The following is a 16420-nucleotide window of genomic DNA, read 5'->3' as shown; positions in this document are numbered from 1 at the left end:
CCTAGTCTCACACAAGCATCAATCTAATGCTTGCTATTCTGTACAATCAAGACTCCTTACACATTTTTTTTTCCCTGTACAGCTTCTCGTTTTATTGGGATGGACTCAGTGTTTTTGTTTTTTTTTTTCTTTTTTTTCTACTGTACATCATGGTGACCCAGTTACACATACCTGTATACATTCATTTTTCTCATACTATCATGTTCCCTCATAAGTGACTAGACATAGTTCCCAGTGCTACATAGCAGGAAGATGGACCACTCCCTAGTGTAACTACATGGTTACATATCTCTCCCCCACTAGACTGTAAGAATAGGGACTCACTCTTATTGGTTTCTGATGTATAGCATCTAACACAGTATTGAGTGAGTCAATGAATTAAAGATTTTAATCAAAGAAGCAACATGATTAGAGGCAAAAATCTCTCTCAGGTTCGTTTCTGACTTCCTCATTCTAAGAAGCTGATTGATACAGTGGCTGACATATCAGTGATGGTAGGAATGTCTTTTAAGTCTTTGCTATTTCTGGGCATTAAGACATTCCTTTATTTTGAGTCTTAAAACACTTGGAAATACCATGTTAGTAGCATAGCAACAAGAACTAATCCAGCTTAGAATTACTTTTTAAAATCTTCACAAACATTTTCAAGAAAAAATATTGTGTATGTTGTTTATTTATTTAACAAATGGTTTTGAATGTTCACTGTGAGCCAGACTCTGCATTACACATTGGGCCAGGCGGGGGTGGGGGTGCATCCATGGACTAAAAATAAGATACGGCCCTATCTCATTGAGCTCTGTGAACAAGAGAGAGCCAGTGTGATCAGCACTACAAGAATGGGGGGCAGTGACTAAATTTATAGATGTAAAAGTTGGGCTAGCACCTTGGAGGAGAGGATTGGATGGAGCCATCCAAGACATTCCTAGGTGAAGTTTATGCATAACAGAGCAGACAAAGTGTGGACTTCAGGAGCAGGACAACCATGAATTTGAGCTTATCTGCAGTACTTCCTCACTATGTGACTTTGGGCAAGTTATTTACTGAACCTCATTTGCCTCATCTGTAAAGATCAGGACACTTCACTTGAAGAGCTGTATATAAAATGCCATGTAACTGTTCAAAAATTGTTATTATTATTAAATGAACATATTCTCTTTCTTGAGCTTAATTTATCTTCTAGGCAACCCACTCTGATACACAAGTACTAAAAAACCCATGTTATAAATGACAATCCTAAAATACAAATGGGCTAAGAGTTTGACCCACATCACAACTAATCAGCTAAACAGAACCCAGGAATATTCATTCTTAGGACATTTTCCATGGTACCTCATCCCCCAAGAGACCAGAGATGGCTGCAGGTCTAGGGCTTCTCTAATTACCTATAACAACCTCTTTCAAAATCACAATAAGCCACTAATTATCAGATTCAAAGAAACTTGTCACCATGGAACCTTGAGTTTCAACTGCCTTTACTCTTCTCCCAAGTTTCCTTCTTAATGAGCCCCCTGGAGATGGTAGATGAAAAGACAGTGTCTCCTTGGGGAGAGGTTACGGGAAGGGTAACCATCTCCTTCTAGATCCCTACTCTTCCTTATCATTCAGGTAAATCTGCAGAGGCCAGTGATGGTATCTGCGGATGAGAGACAGACTTGGGTTCCAGATGCCCAGGGCTATTCTGAAAGATTTCTTCTCTAAAGGGCAAGAGAGCAACCTCTGAGATGACAATCACATGCACAGATCTCAGGGGGTAGTGAGTCCTGTCAGCTCCCATACCAAGCCCGGAACCTTTCTTCCTTCACTCAACATGAGAGCTATACCTACATCCCCAGCCCCACGTTCCTCCCCTCATCACCAAGGCCAATGAAGCTATGGAGGAGATGCTTGGACATTCTTATGGCCACCCCAGGGGTCACCAGCCCTTTTCTGAGTAAGTAGCCATCATCTCCCACCCCATCACTATGCCCAAGTCCTACGAATTCTGGAGTATTAGAAACTGAGAAAGCATTTTGCATAACATCTGCTTTTTATAAGTGTGAATCATAAGGCTCAGCATAGCAGAGACTACAAACTTCCAATGCCCTCTCCACACTTCTGTTTCCCCCTCCCCATTTAAATAACACAGGAAGAATTTGTCCCTGGAGAGTAAGACCCCTAGGAAGGAGGCTCCGCTCTGGGGATGAGAAGAATGTAACTGCCCCAACACTGTCAGATGGGACCCAGCTTCTGTTGCCCCAGCCTCACCCCTGGTCATCCCCAAAGCCAGGCCTACTGTGGAAGGCTCCAGATGCTCCAGCCTCACACCAACCTCTGAATATCTTCCAAACAACATGCCCTGAGCTGACATATGGACATGATATGGGGAGATTGTTGTATTGGGTAAATCACTCTTTGCTGAGCTTCAAGATATGCTGTTTTCAACTATATCTTCATAATATTTCTTCAAGTAATGTAATATGTAAAACACTAGATAGCAGAATTGCTCTGATTAACAAGAAAAGGATCTAGAGTCCCACCCATTGAGTATTCCCTTCAGGATCCCAACCTTTCCTGGGGTGGTCTCTGAGTCCCCCCAAAGAAGCATGCTGTGGAAATCTATGACATGGATAAATGCTTAAGATCACTTCCATCTCCAACAACCTTTGAGTTTACAAATGTCCCCCAATAATTTACAAGATAAAAGGAAATACATGACCATCACACAGGGAGCTTGAGCCATGCCAGCCAGTAGCTTAAAAAGGAGATCACAGCTCAGGTGGGATGATTTAATTCCAAGTCCTTTTAGGTAAGACCTGGAAGAAATGGGAAATTTCACTGAGAGGATAAGCCTGGGCACATGTCCCTGTTTTCAAACATCAGAATGGTTTTCCTATTTCTTCTGAGCCCCTTGGTTGTCACTCAGTGAAAATGTCTTGAGTGAATTGTAAATCATTAAATTAAGTCATCAAAGAAAAGCATAGCCAACATAACTGTAGAGAATAAAGGCAGCTAACAGAAGATACTGATACTGCCAGGCTTAGAATCCTTGGCTCTTGCATTTCATTCTGAGATATAGACAAAATCCAATTTTTATTACAAAGAACCAAGGGACCCATTTAGGTGACCATGCACTCTCTTACTAGCAATATTTCAGTAAATTTCAATGGCATAGCATCTGTATTTCCTGATGGCTTCATGCTGTGAGAACTAGAAGGAGAGAAATCCCCTGAGTTGTTTAAGCCTTGAAGTTCTTTCTCTTATTCACAGAGTTCAGAGGCAAAGGATTGAATTAACCACACACCTCACTTCATAACATATTGCCAACACTAGGGCCCTTTTTTATTTTGTTTGTTGGCTTCCTCACTCGTGTATTTTTATACCCCCCCCTCCGCACTCCTGTTGCCTTCCTCCATTCTAATATGCTTAATGTTTTACTTTGTGTATGGACATCCTTGTTGATTTGTTGCATTTCTAAATATTTTAAGTTGTACAATGTGATGTTTTGATATGTGTACACACCATGATGATCACCACTTTGTTGCGTTTTTAATTTGTATACATCATCTTGTGTTACAGAACTTACTGCTTTTCTTTCCTTTGCATTAAGATCATGGTATTAAAATCTAACAATGTTGCCATCAATCCTTCTAGTCAGGGAGCTCCCATTGTGGCTTGGTGGGTTATGGATACAACACCATCTCTGTAAGAATGCTGGTTCAATCCCTGGCATTGCTCCATGGGTTAAGGGTCTAGAGTTACCACAAGCTGCAGTGTAAGTCACAGATTTGGCTAAGATCCAGTGTTGTTGTGGTTGTGGCATAGGTCACAGGCAGCTGAAGCTCCTATTCAACCCCTTCCCTGGGAACTTCCATATGCCCCAGGTGTGGCCATAAAAACAAAAAAAAAATACTTTATCATTTGCTTCTAAACAGCTGAATGGTACCCTTGGTGAGCTTCTGTCCATTTACCATCCCAGTGATGGATACTTAGATGGCCACAAATTCCCCATGACTGCAAATGAGTATGACAAAACACCATCATGCCCAAGCCTTTATTAACCTGGATGGACATTTCTCTGGGACATCCATCTAGGAACAGGGTTGATGGGTCATGAAATACTCTTCAATGTTTTATAGAATTCACCTTAAATCAGAGTTCCTGTCATGGCACAGTGGAAACAAATCTGACTAGGAATTATGAGGTTGCAGGTTCGTTCCCTGGCCTCACTCACTGAGTTAAGGATTGGCATTGTCGTGAACTGTGGTATGGGTGGCAGACATGGCTCGATCTGGCATTGTTGTGGATGTGGTTGTGGTGTAGACCCGTAGCTGTAGCTCCAATTAGACCCCTAGCCAGGGAACCTCCATATGCTGCAGGTGTAGCCCTAAAAAGCAAAATAAATAAATAAATAAATAAGAATTCACTTTAAATATATTTGGGTCTAAGGTTTTTCAAGAGGAAATTGGTTTTGGCTATCATTTCTACTTTTTGCAACTAACTAATTAATTTTACTTATATATTTATTGTTTTTTAGGGCCACACCAATGGCATATGGAAGTTCCCAGGCTAGGGTTCAAATTGGAGCTGTAGTGTCCAGCCTATGCCACAGCCACAGCAACACCAGATCTGAGTCTCATCTTCAACCTATAACATATGTCATGCCAACACTGGATCCTTAATTCAATGAGCGAGGCCAGGGATCAAATCCAAGTTCTCATAGATACTAGTTGAGTTCACTACTGCTGAGCCACGATGGGAACTCCTAATGAATTAACACTTTGTTTCCCAAGAAAGACCAGTTTTGTCCTAGGTGTGCACCCTGTTGGTCTTTTGTCACCTGCAGCTTAGCACTCACACTCCTTCCAGTGACCACTTAAGCATCCACCCCTAAACACACTAGACCCCTTACCCTCTTCTGGCTTCCTCTAGATTGCACCTACTATTTTTAAGCTCTCCTCAATTGGGTACAGAAGACAAAAAAGAACAATTAATAGTGGTCTAAGCAACATTTGCATAGCACATGGTAGATCTCAAATACTTTGCAAATATGTGATCTTCTTGCAACTTAACAATAAACTTCTAGATATGACATTTTATTTTCCCCATTTTTCAGGTGAGAAAAAAAAAGGAAATATAGAAATATTCCAAGGGGAGGGTGTTCCCATCGTGGCTCAGTGGAAATGTGACTAGCATCCATGATGACACAGATTTGATCCCTGGCCTCTCTCACTGAGTTGAGGATCTGGCATTTCCATGAGCTGTGGAGTAGGTTGCAGACATAGCTCAGATCTTGCGTTGCTGTGGTGGTGGCATAGGATAGGGCTATAGCTCAGATTTGACCCCTAGCCTGTGAACCTCCATATGCTATGGATGCAGACCTGAAAAGAAAAAAAAAGAAATATTCCAAAGGGAAACAACTCATAAGTTTATGAACCAGAACTAATTGCCAAACCATGAATTTCTCCCATCAAACCAGGAACCTCTCTCCCAACTCCTGATCCATGGAGACTAGTTTCCAACTACTAGTTTAGTTTCTAGTATTAAACCCACAATCTTTCAAGGCGTGATCGGGGTGATGTATCAGGTTCAATCATTCAGCTGGTATTTGTTACATAGCTACTATGAACCAGGCACTATGTAACTCACTGGAAAACAATGGGGAGGAAAGCAGATGTGAACCCTGCCTTGGGAGTGCTCTCATCATAAACCTCTCCAGATATTGTCCATGACTGAGAGGTCCCCTTCCAATTTGGACCAAGCACCAAATACCCCAAAGTGAAAGGAAATGCTTCAAGAAAGTATGCTGCTCTAGGTACATACATGTGAAAGTGTTAAATTCAAAATCTGAGTTGAGTTCTCCTTGGCAGGAACTTGAGCTTCATTCAAGATCACTAAGCATCAAAAATATATCATTTATACTTAGGTTTGCTTCTAACTCTTCAAAAGGACCAGAAATATTTTGAGGACATGGAAGTACAGGATATGGACTTGCTCTAATACAAAATCTGCATTGCTAACTCTACCCTCCCTTATCTGGGATAGTTGGATCACTACTTGTGGGCTTTCTTTTCTGTCTTCTCTGAAGCCAATCCTGTCCCTAGGCAGGTGGGCAGAAGGAGCACCAGTTCTGTTAACTCAGTGGTCCCACTATAAGCCCTAGATGGCAAGTGGCTGGTTCTAACTCTATGCCCCAATAGTTCTGGTCTTATTTTAATTGAGCTTTGATTTGGCAGATAGATGAGCAGTTCCTGCCAGACTGGAGCCTTGGCTTGTTCTCCTCTGTTTTTGCCTTTTAGGGACATAAAAAGACATATTCTTGAACCTCAGCATCTTCCTATTAATATGCCTCTGATTTTTCTGAATGCTTCATCTTTTAACATTTCCTTTGCTCACACTACCACACCTTGGCACTTCTCTTGCCTCTTATTTCCTCTATTTCTTCCTTGATGCCACCCACGTGCCCAAACCACCAAATTCAATGTTGGGTAAATAGGCTTCCCTTGCCAGAAACATTTCTTCAGTGCTCCACTCACCCTAGACAGTTCCCCAGCTTGATGGACATGTCAACTTTCCTAGTGCCAGCCATGCCTAGTCAGAACTTCCTGCTCAAAACTAAACTCCTAAATGTATTCCAAACTACTTTCTTTTCCAAGAAAAGTCAGATTCAGGAATACTATCTCTACTGTGCTTGTGTGATTTCTGTAGGGAGAATTAGGATATTTTTTCCTGACATAGTGGAGTCAGAAAGAGACAAATCTTGGCCAGAATCATCTAAAGGGTAGCAGGCTGATTACTAACAGAGGCCAGATAGAGAAAAAGGACGTAACAGAATATGTTCCTGGATCAGAAAACAAGTTTTTATAATTCTCTTATTGTTTATTCATGTAATTTGACTACTGGGAAGTTTTATGACTAGTATGGGTCTTTTTATATTAAAGACATTATAGCTTTGACTTCTTTACCTTGGTAATGTTCCTAGTTAATTCTTTACTTCTTAACTTTCTGATTTTTTTTAACAAAAGGAAGTTCTTACTTCATTATCAAATCAAGACTTCTTCTTTGTAACCCTTCTGCTAGAGCTATAATTAAAAATCTCCCCCTTTGCAGAATTCGTACAGATACTCAATTTTGTTCATTTTCTTATAGAATATAGTATTTTAATATAATCAAATGTTATTTTGGAAGGAAATTATATCATTAAAGTGGTTCTCTCTAACACAGAATGGCATTACCTCTGATATTAAAATAAAGTGGATATCATGAATAATGTTATACAAGTAAATTTTAAATTTAGATTAAAAAATACATAACCCATCAAAAAATTTAGTAAGAAATACAAAACCTAAATAGATCTACAACCCTTGAGGAAACTGAATCAACCAAAACCCTTTCTTCAGAGAAAATGTCAGGTCCTCATGGCTGCAATAGCGCATTTTATAAACATTCAAGAAAGAATTTCTAGATTGCAAAACTCTTTCAGAGACTAGAAATTAAAGGACCACATACCAATTCCCATTTGGAGATTAGCACAACCTTGATACCTAAAACTAACAAGAACATTGCAAAGTAGAATAGGAATAGTCTGATCTCATTCATGAATTAAATGCATTGATTCAAAGTAAAATATTAGTAAGACTACTATAAAAATGAGAGATAATATAGTTATTGTTACCAAGGTGAGTTTTCCCAGGAATGCAAAATTGATTTAACATTAAAAAATCAAATTAAGTCAATATAACAACAAAGGACAGAAATTTTATGATGCCAGAATAACAGCTCAACAAAAGCAAGAAATAATTTATATAATTCAACACATGCTAGTTAAAAAGTTCTGTTAGTGGTCCACTTTAAAAAAAAAGCACAAACTGAAATTTAAGAGTTAAGTTTTATTTGGGGCAAAATAAGGACCTAATCTCACTAATCTCAACAGGCAGCTTCTCAAGTAACCCTGGGAAAACAGCTCCTGGGAGGTGGAGGTGGGGTCATGGTTAGGATATAGAATTTTAGCAACAAAGGGCAGGTAGTAAGAATAAAAGATTACAGAGGACCAGATATCTCCAATTAAGGAATTTAGCATTTTTCTATGGGAAGATGCAAAGCTCTGGGCTCACTGAAATCATTTCTGTGATATGCACCTCAGCTATCTGGGGCCAGTATCCTGTGTTTTCGCTTCCTCAGTGCTCCATGTTAGGAATGGCTGCAGTCTGATGGCTGCTAGATGGAAGGCATTCTTTGTTTCTTTCCTGAGTTCCCTCAGGGCTTACCAGCTCACCCTTGGGGGTGGCTGCACTTACTGATTACTGTTACATCCTTTGTTTTTTTGTGTTTTTTTTGTTTTTTTTTAATAGCCTGGGCTGCAGCATTTAAGAAAGCTCTGAAATTCTGCTCCAAAGAGGCAGGGGGAAATTACATCAGGATGTGTGTGATAAAGGGGAAGGGGAAGGTTCATGAAACCAGGCACACCAGGTCACAAAAGTTTGCCACTGGTCTTGTGAAGGTTACTACTAGTCATGAGGAACAGATATCACCATGAAGGATTTCAGTTCTTTTATAGTTAGGAAGAGATGCAAAAATTGGGTTCAATGAATTTTTCCTAAAAATATCTAATTATATGAAGAGCTCTTTATCCAGTTTTCCCAGAGCACAGAGTGCCTCACTCCTCATCTCCACCCTGAGCTCCCTTGGGGGTGGGGGTTGAGGGTCAGCAGCCACAGTGACTCATGATTTAACCTATGTTGATGCAGATGCCAAGTGCCAAATTCCAGTTCACATAGCAAATGGACATAGAAGAAAATTCCCTTTGCCTGTAAAAAGTAGTTCTTTTTTCAGACATACAGAATAGATAATATGTAATGGTTATACATTTAATTCCTTTCCCTTCCATGAGGAACAAAACAAAACACCAGCTCTTACCACAACTATCCCGCATTGCACTTAAGGTCACATCCAATGCAATAGGATAGGAAAAAAATGAATAGAAGATATAAATTCTATAAGAAAAGAAACAATACTGCATTTTATTCACAGCTGACAGTTCCACATTATGGCAATTCAAAGGACATTGTTAATGTGAACTGGAGTTTTCAGCACTTGCCATCTGTCTCTAGGTGGGTTAAAACATGAGCCACTGCAACTGCTGACCCTCAATATCCCCTGAGGGGAACTCAGGGTGGAGATGAGGAGTGAGGCACTCTGTGCTCTGGGCAAACCTGGAAAAACAGATCTTCAGATACTTAGATATTTTTAGGTGAAGATTTTATGGGCCCAATTCTTGCATCTTCTCCTACCTAGAAAATCAATAATTGGTAATACCTGCTCCTTGTGACTAGTACTAACCTTCATGAGACTGGCAACAAACCTGTGTAAAATGTGGGCAATAGATGCATGCACCTCCCCCTTCACCTTTATCACATGTACCCTGATATTTCCCCCTCCTCTTAGGGGTGGTATTGCAGTGCTCTCAGAAATGCTGCCTCCTGGAATGTACTTAATTTGACAAAACAAAAGATGTCACAGTCATCTGCAAGTACTAAAGGGTGAGCTGGTGAGCCCTGAGGAACAAAGAATACCTGCCATCTAGCAGCCATCAGACTTCAGTCACCCCTAACAGCGAGCACTAAGAAAACTCAGGCTGTGAAAACACAGGATACTGGCCTCAGATAGCTGAGGTGCATATCAGGGGAATGATTTCAGTGAGCCCAGACCTTTGCATCTTTCCATAGAAAAGTGTAAATTCCTTAACTTCAGGTATCTGGTTTTCTGTAATCTGTCGCTCCTACTACCTACTCTTTGTTGCAAAAACCTCCCATGTATCCTGATTTCTCCCTTGTCTCCAGGGAGCAATTTCTCAGGGTTACTTGAGAAACTGCCTCCCAGGCTAAAGTCCTAATTTTACCCCCAAATAAAACTTGACTCTCCACTTTCAGGTTGTACATTTTTTAAGTAGACAGTTTTAGGGTTCATGGAAAAAGAGACCCAAAGCAGACTTCTCTCCTTTGCCTGAACTCTACAAGGAATTAGAGCCTTGGTACCAGCAGAGGCCCCTTCTGCCTGTCCAACTCCTTGAGGAGTCTAGATGAATTGGCATTAGTCTCTCCTGGGTCTCAGATCTCCCATATTAGTCGATGATCCTGAGTTTTATTTGGTGGTGTGTAATAGGTACCTGCCCATAAGTTGAAAGAGACTGGGGTGGGGGGCTGTTTGACAGATACCAGGGGAAATATCCCCTCATTGAAGAATACTGAGGGGAGGGGATATCTCAGCAGAGACACTGGGAGGAAGTTGGTTGAAAGACACCAGGGTATACCTTCTCAGAGGAGACACTGGGGGGAAGCTAGTTGAAAAACACTGGGGAATACCTTCTCAGAGGAAGCACTGGGGGAAGCTCAGATGAAAGATACTGGGGACTATACCCTACTAGTGAAGACACTGGGGGAAGCTCAGATGAAAGATACTGGGGACTATACCCTACTAGTGAAGACACTGGGGGGTTCAGTTGACCCCCTCATGGCAACACTGGGGGGTTCTGTTAAAAGATACTGGGGACTATGCCTCATCAATAGAGACACTAGGGGTCTCAGTTGGCCTCCTCATGGAGATGCTGAGGGGTGGCTTGGTTAAAAAATACACATTAACAAGGGAAGGCCTTAGTCAGGCCAAAGCCAGAAAAAGCAAGATGACTGGCCAGAGGAAGCCCAGAAGGCCTGCCCCCATACGAGTGATTACAATGTCTCCAAAGCATGTGTCACTCTCTTCCTATATTGCTCTTTCTCTGTCTCTCCCTCCCTCTTTCTTTCTCTTTCTCCCTACCCCCACCAGCCTTCTTGTCCTTTTTCCACACCTATCTTCTCTCTCTTCTCCTTAATAAATACTTATTTGCCTCATGACCCTCAGCCTCTTTGCAGAATTCTTTCTCCAAAGGTACAAGTTCTAGGGACCTACCTCAAGTGGTTAGGGTTCAGTGTTCTCACCCCACAGCCACCTGAGAACAGAGTTATCACACAATGAAATCTTTGCCAGACTTGGATAAACATTCCTAACACTACAGGACAAAATGGTCATAAAAGGCCTCCCAAATCTATGGTTGAATTCATGACCATGGAGCAGCACTGTGAACTGGAGTTTGGCACCTGCCATTTGTCTCTACATGGGTTAAATCATGAGCCCCTGTAGCTGCTGACCCTCAACGTCCTCTGAGGGGAACTTAGGGTGGAGATCAGGAGTGAGGCACTCTGTGCTCTGGGCAAAATGGTAAAACAGATGTTCAGATACTTACATATTTTTAGGAGAAGATTTTCTAGGCCAAATTCTTGCATCTTCTCCTACCTAGAAAAGCACCAGTTGGTGAAGTCTGCTCCTCATGACTACTAGTAACCTTCATGAAACCAGCAACAAACTTCTGTAAAATGTAGGCATAGATACATGCATCTCCCCCTTCTCCTTTATCACACACATCCTGATATTTCCCCTCTCCTCTTTGGGGTGGTACTGCAGAGCTGCCTGAAATGCTGCCCCCTTGGCTGTAGCTAACTCGACAAAACAAAAGATGTCACAGTCATCTGTGAGTAGAGGCACCTCCAAGGGAGAGCTGGTGAGCCCTAAAGGAACTCAGGAAAGAAACAAAGAATACCTGCCATCTAGCAGCTACCAGACCGCAGCCACTCCTAACAGCAAACTCTGGGGAAACTGAGGCTGTCAAAATACTGGATGCTGGCCCCAGATAGCTGAGGATCATGTCAAAGGAATAATTTCTGTGAGCCCAGATCTTTGCATCGTCCCATTCCATAATTTGAGATATCTGTTTTCCTGTAATCTTTTGTTCCTACTACCTGTCCTTTGTTGCTAACTCCTCTATATCCTAACTCTCCCTTGCCTTCTGGGAGCAGTTTTATCAGGGTTACTTAAGATACTGCTTCCTGGGCTTAAGTCCTAATTTTGCCCCAAATAAAACTTAACTCTCAACTGTTAGGTTGTACATTTCTTTAGGTCAACATTAAAGGTCTCAATGCAAACAAAAACAGGTTTAAAAACACACTCCCACCATCAAGTCACAACATACACAAAAATCAATTCCAGATATATTAAGTCACTAATTTTGAAAAGCAAAATTACAAAGTTTTTAGAAGAAAGTGCTAAAAAATCCCTTCCTGAACTCAGGGAAGAATGGACTTCATAAGCCAGACACAAGTAAAGCATTAAGAAAAAAGAAGGTATTGATGACATTAATAAGTTAATATTTTCAGTATTAGCTAAAAAGACTGTAACAAGAACGAAAAAAAAAAAAAAACCACAGAGAGAAAATATCTGTAAACATACAATTCACAAAGGACTGCTATCTAGAATATTTAAATAGTTCCCTCAATAAATTAGAATATAGTAGACAACTAAATAGAAAAATGGACATTTAGATGAGCAGTTTCAAAATTAGGAAATAAAAATGCTAATAAGGGATTTCCTGTTGTGGCTCAGTGTTGAACAAACCCAACAAGTATCTATGAGGACATGGGCTCAATCCCTGGCCTTGCTCAGTGATTTAAGGATGTGTAGGTCACATATGTGGTTTGCATCTTGTATCGCTTTGGCTGTGGCATAGACTAACAGCCACAGGTCTGATTCGACCCCTACCCTGGGAACCTCCATAAGCCAAGGGTGTGGCCCTAGAAAGACCAAAAAAAATGCTAAGTGTTTAAAAGATACTCAATATCATTTTTAATCAATGAAACACAATATCAAACCACCAGGAGATTACCCTCAATATACACACAGCAAATGAGTAAAATGAAAAAGGGTAACACCACCAAGTGTCGTAAGAATGAGCTACAACCACATCTTCACACATTACCGGAAGAAATGCAACTTGGTACAATCTCTTTGGAAGTCAATTTCATATTATGAACTAAAGCTGAAGATGCAAGCATTCTACAACCAAGAAATTCCACTCCTAGTTATATAGAAAATATAATGAAATGCACATGTGCAGCCAAGAAACATATGCAGAAATGATTGTCACAGCGTTATTCCTAATAATCAAAAAAACCCTTATTTTACAAAGAATAGGTTGCAGGCAACATTGATTCATGATAAAAATTCTTACCAACAAAGGTATAGAGGGTTAATATATCTTAACATAAGAAAAGCCATTTATGACAAACCCACAGCCAATATAATACTCAACAGAGAAAAGCTGAAATATTTCCCAGTAAAATAAAATGAACAAGGAGTTCCCATCATGGCACAGCAGAAATGAATCTGACTAGTAACCATGAGGTTGCAAGTTCCAACCCTGTCATTGCTCAGTGGGCTAATGACCCAGTAATGCCATGAGCTGTGGTGTAGTTTGCAGACATGGCTCGGATCTGGTGTCGCTGTGGCTGTGGTGTAGGCTGGCAGCTGTAGCTCCAAATAGACCCCTTCCCTGGGAACCTCCATATTCTGCGGGTACAGCCCTAAAAAGCCAAAAATATGTATAAAATTTAAAAATAAAATAAAATAATATCTGCAACAAAACAAGGATGCCCACTCTCACCACTTTTACTCAACATAGTATTCGAAGTCCAAGCCACAGCAATCAGACAAATGAAAGAAATAACATGTATCCAAAATAGAAGAGAAGAGGTAACATTGTCACCCTATGCAGATGACAGAATGCTCTAAGTAGAAAACTCTAAGGACTCCACACAAAAACTGCTCAAACTCACCAATGAATTCAGCAAAGTAGCAGCATAGATGATTAACATTCAGATATCTGTTGCATTTCTGTATACTAACAATGAAATATTAGGAAAGGACTATGCAAATACAATACCTTTAAAATCATGCCCCCCAAAATTAAATACCTAGGAATAAAACTGACCAAGGAGAACTATAAAACAGTAATCAAATAAATCAAAAAACTACTCAAAGAAATGGAAAGATAGTGTATGCTCCTGGATTGGAAGAATTAATCCTGTTAAAATGGCCATACTATCCAAAGCAATCTACACAGTCAAGGCAATCCTTATCAAATTACTCAGGACATTTTTCACAGAACTATAACAAACAATCCAAACATTTATATGGAACCACGAAATACCAAGAATTGACAAAGCAATCCTGAGGAACAAAAACCAAGCAGGAGGTATAACTCTCCCAGACTTCACGCAATCTTACAGAGCCACGGTCATCAAGACAGTGTGGTACTGGTTACCAAACCAGACATATAGACCAATGGGACAGAATAGCAAACCCAGAAAAAAAACCCGGACACCTACAGTCAATTAATCTTTGACAAAGGAGGCAAGAACATAAAATGGGAAAAAGACAGTCTCTTCAGCAAATGGTGCTGGCAAAACTGGACAGCTGCATGTAAATCAATGAAACTGGAAGACACTCTCACACCATGCAGAAAAATAAACTCTAAATGGTTTAAAGACTTAAACATATGTCAAGAACCATAAAATTCCTAGAATAAAACACAGGCAAAACATTATTTGACATTTACTGTACAAAAGATTTACTAAGTCAGTCTTCCAAAGCAATAGAAATAAAAATGAAAATAAACCAATGGCACCTAATCAAACTTACAAGCTTTTGCACACCAAATTAAACAGCAAACAAAGCAAAACAAAACAAAACAAACAACCAAAAACAAAAAGATAACCTACGGAAAGGGAGAAAATATTTTCTAAGGATGTAATTGACAGGGGATTAATCTCCAAAATATACAAACAACTCATAGGACTCAATGGCACAAAAGAAAAAAGAAAAAATAATTGAAAAATGGGCAGAAGGCCTGAATAGAGATTTCTCCAAAAAAGACATGCAGGTGGCCAACAGGCACATGAAAAAATGCTCAACATCACTAATTATTAGAGAAAGGCAAATCAAAACCTCTAAGAATTATACCAATTCACACTCAGAGTGGTCAAATTCACACTCAGAGTGGCCATCCTTAGTAAGTCTACAAATAAGAAATCCTGGAGAGAGTGTGGAGAAAAGGGAACTTTCATACACAGTTGGTGGGAATGTAAATTCATACAACCACTATGAAAGCAGTATGAAGGTACCTTGGAAAACTGATTATAGAATTACTGTATGACCAAGAAAACACATTCATGGGCATATATCCAGACTAAACTTTACTTGGAAAAAATACTGCACTCCTATGTTCATTGTAGCACTATTCACAATAGCCAAGACATGGAAACAACCCAAATGTCCATCGACAGATGAATTGATTAAGATGTGGTACATATACACAATGGAATACTATTAAGTCATAAAAAGAACTAAAAGCCATTTTCAACAACATGGATGGAACTAGAAATTCTTAGACTTAATGAAGTAAGTCAGAATGAGAAAGACAAATACCATATGATATCACCTATATCTGGAATCTAGCATATGGCACAAATGAACCTACCTCTAGAAAAGAAAGAAACTCAGAGACATGGATAAAAAACTTGCAATTGCCAAGGGGGAGGGTAGGGAGTAGGATGGGCTGGGAGTTTGGGTTGAGTAGATGCAAACTATGGCATTTGGAGTGGATATGCAATGAGATCCTGCTGTACAGCACAGGGAACTATATCTGATCACTTTTGTTGGAACATGATGGAGGATAAAGTGAGAAAAAAGAACATATATATATAGGAGTTCCCATCATGGCTCAGCAGAAATGAATCTGAATAGGAACCATGAGGTTGTGGGTTCAATCCCTGGTCTCGCTCAGTGTGTCAAGGATCTGCCTTGCCCTGAGCTGTGGTGTAGGTCACAGATGAGGCTCAGATCTGGCATTGCTGTGTCTCTGGTGTATGTCAGTGGCAAGAGCTCCAATTAGACCCCTAGCCTGGGAACCTCCCCATGCCATGGTGGCCCTAAAAGAACAACAAAAAGAGGTCGTGTATGACTGGGTAACTTTGCTGTACAGTAGCATTTGACAAAACATTGTAAATCAACTATAACAAATTTTTTTAAAGAGCAGGTTGCATGAGTATTGTGTGAGAGAGAAGGGCAACACTCAGCAATGGAAATGAACAAATTACAGCTCCATATGGCTATCTGGATGATCTCACAAAAGTAAGCTTGAACAAAATAGCCTGAAAAAAGAATGTATATTGTTTGAGGGCATGAATATAATGCTCAAAGGCAGGCAAAACTAACTAAAATGTTATCAAGATGGTACGGATTATTTTACTTTGAGAAGAGAAAGGGAATGACTAACAGAATACAAAAAAGGAGATTCACTCTGCTGGTAATAATTCTCTCCTAAATTGGGGAACTGATACATACGTGATTGGTTTCTAAGAAATTCTTGGGCATTATGCTTAGCGAAATAAGACAGAAGAAAGACAAATATTGTGGGATACCACTTATATGTGAAACCTAAAAAATACAGCAAACTAGTGAATAAAACAAAACAGAAACAGACTCACAGATAGAGAGAACAAACTAATGGATACCAATG

Source organism: Phacochoerus africanus, chromosome 2 (genome assembly GCF_016906955.1).
Source record: "Phacochoerus africanus isolate WHEZ1 chromosome 2, ROS_Pafr_v1, whole genome shotgun sequence".
NCBI classification, from domain to species: domain Eukaryota; kingdom Metazoa; phylum Chordata; class Mammalia; order Artiodactyla; family Suidae; genus Phacochoerus; species Phacochoerus africanus.
Note: the sequence above shows the minus strand (reverse complement) of the source record.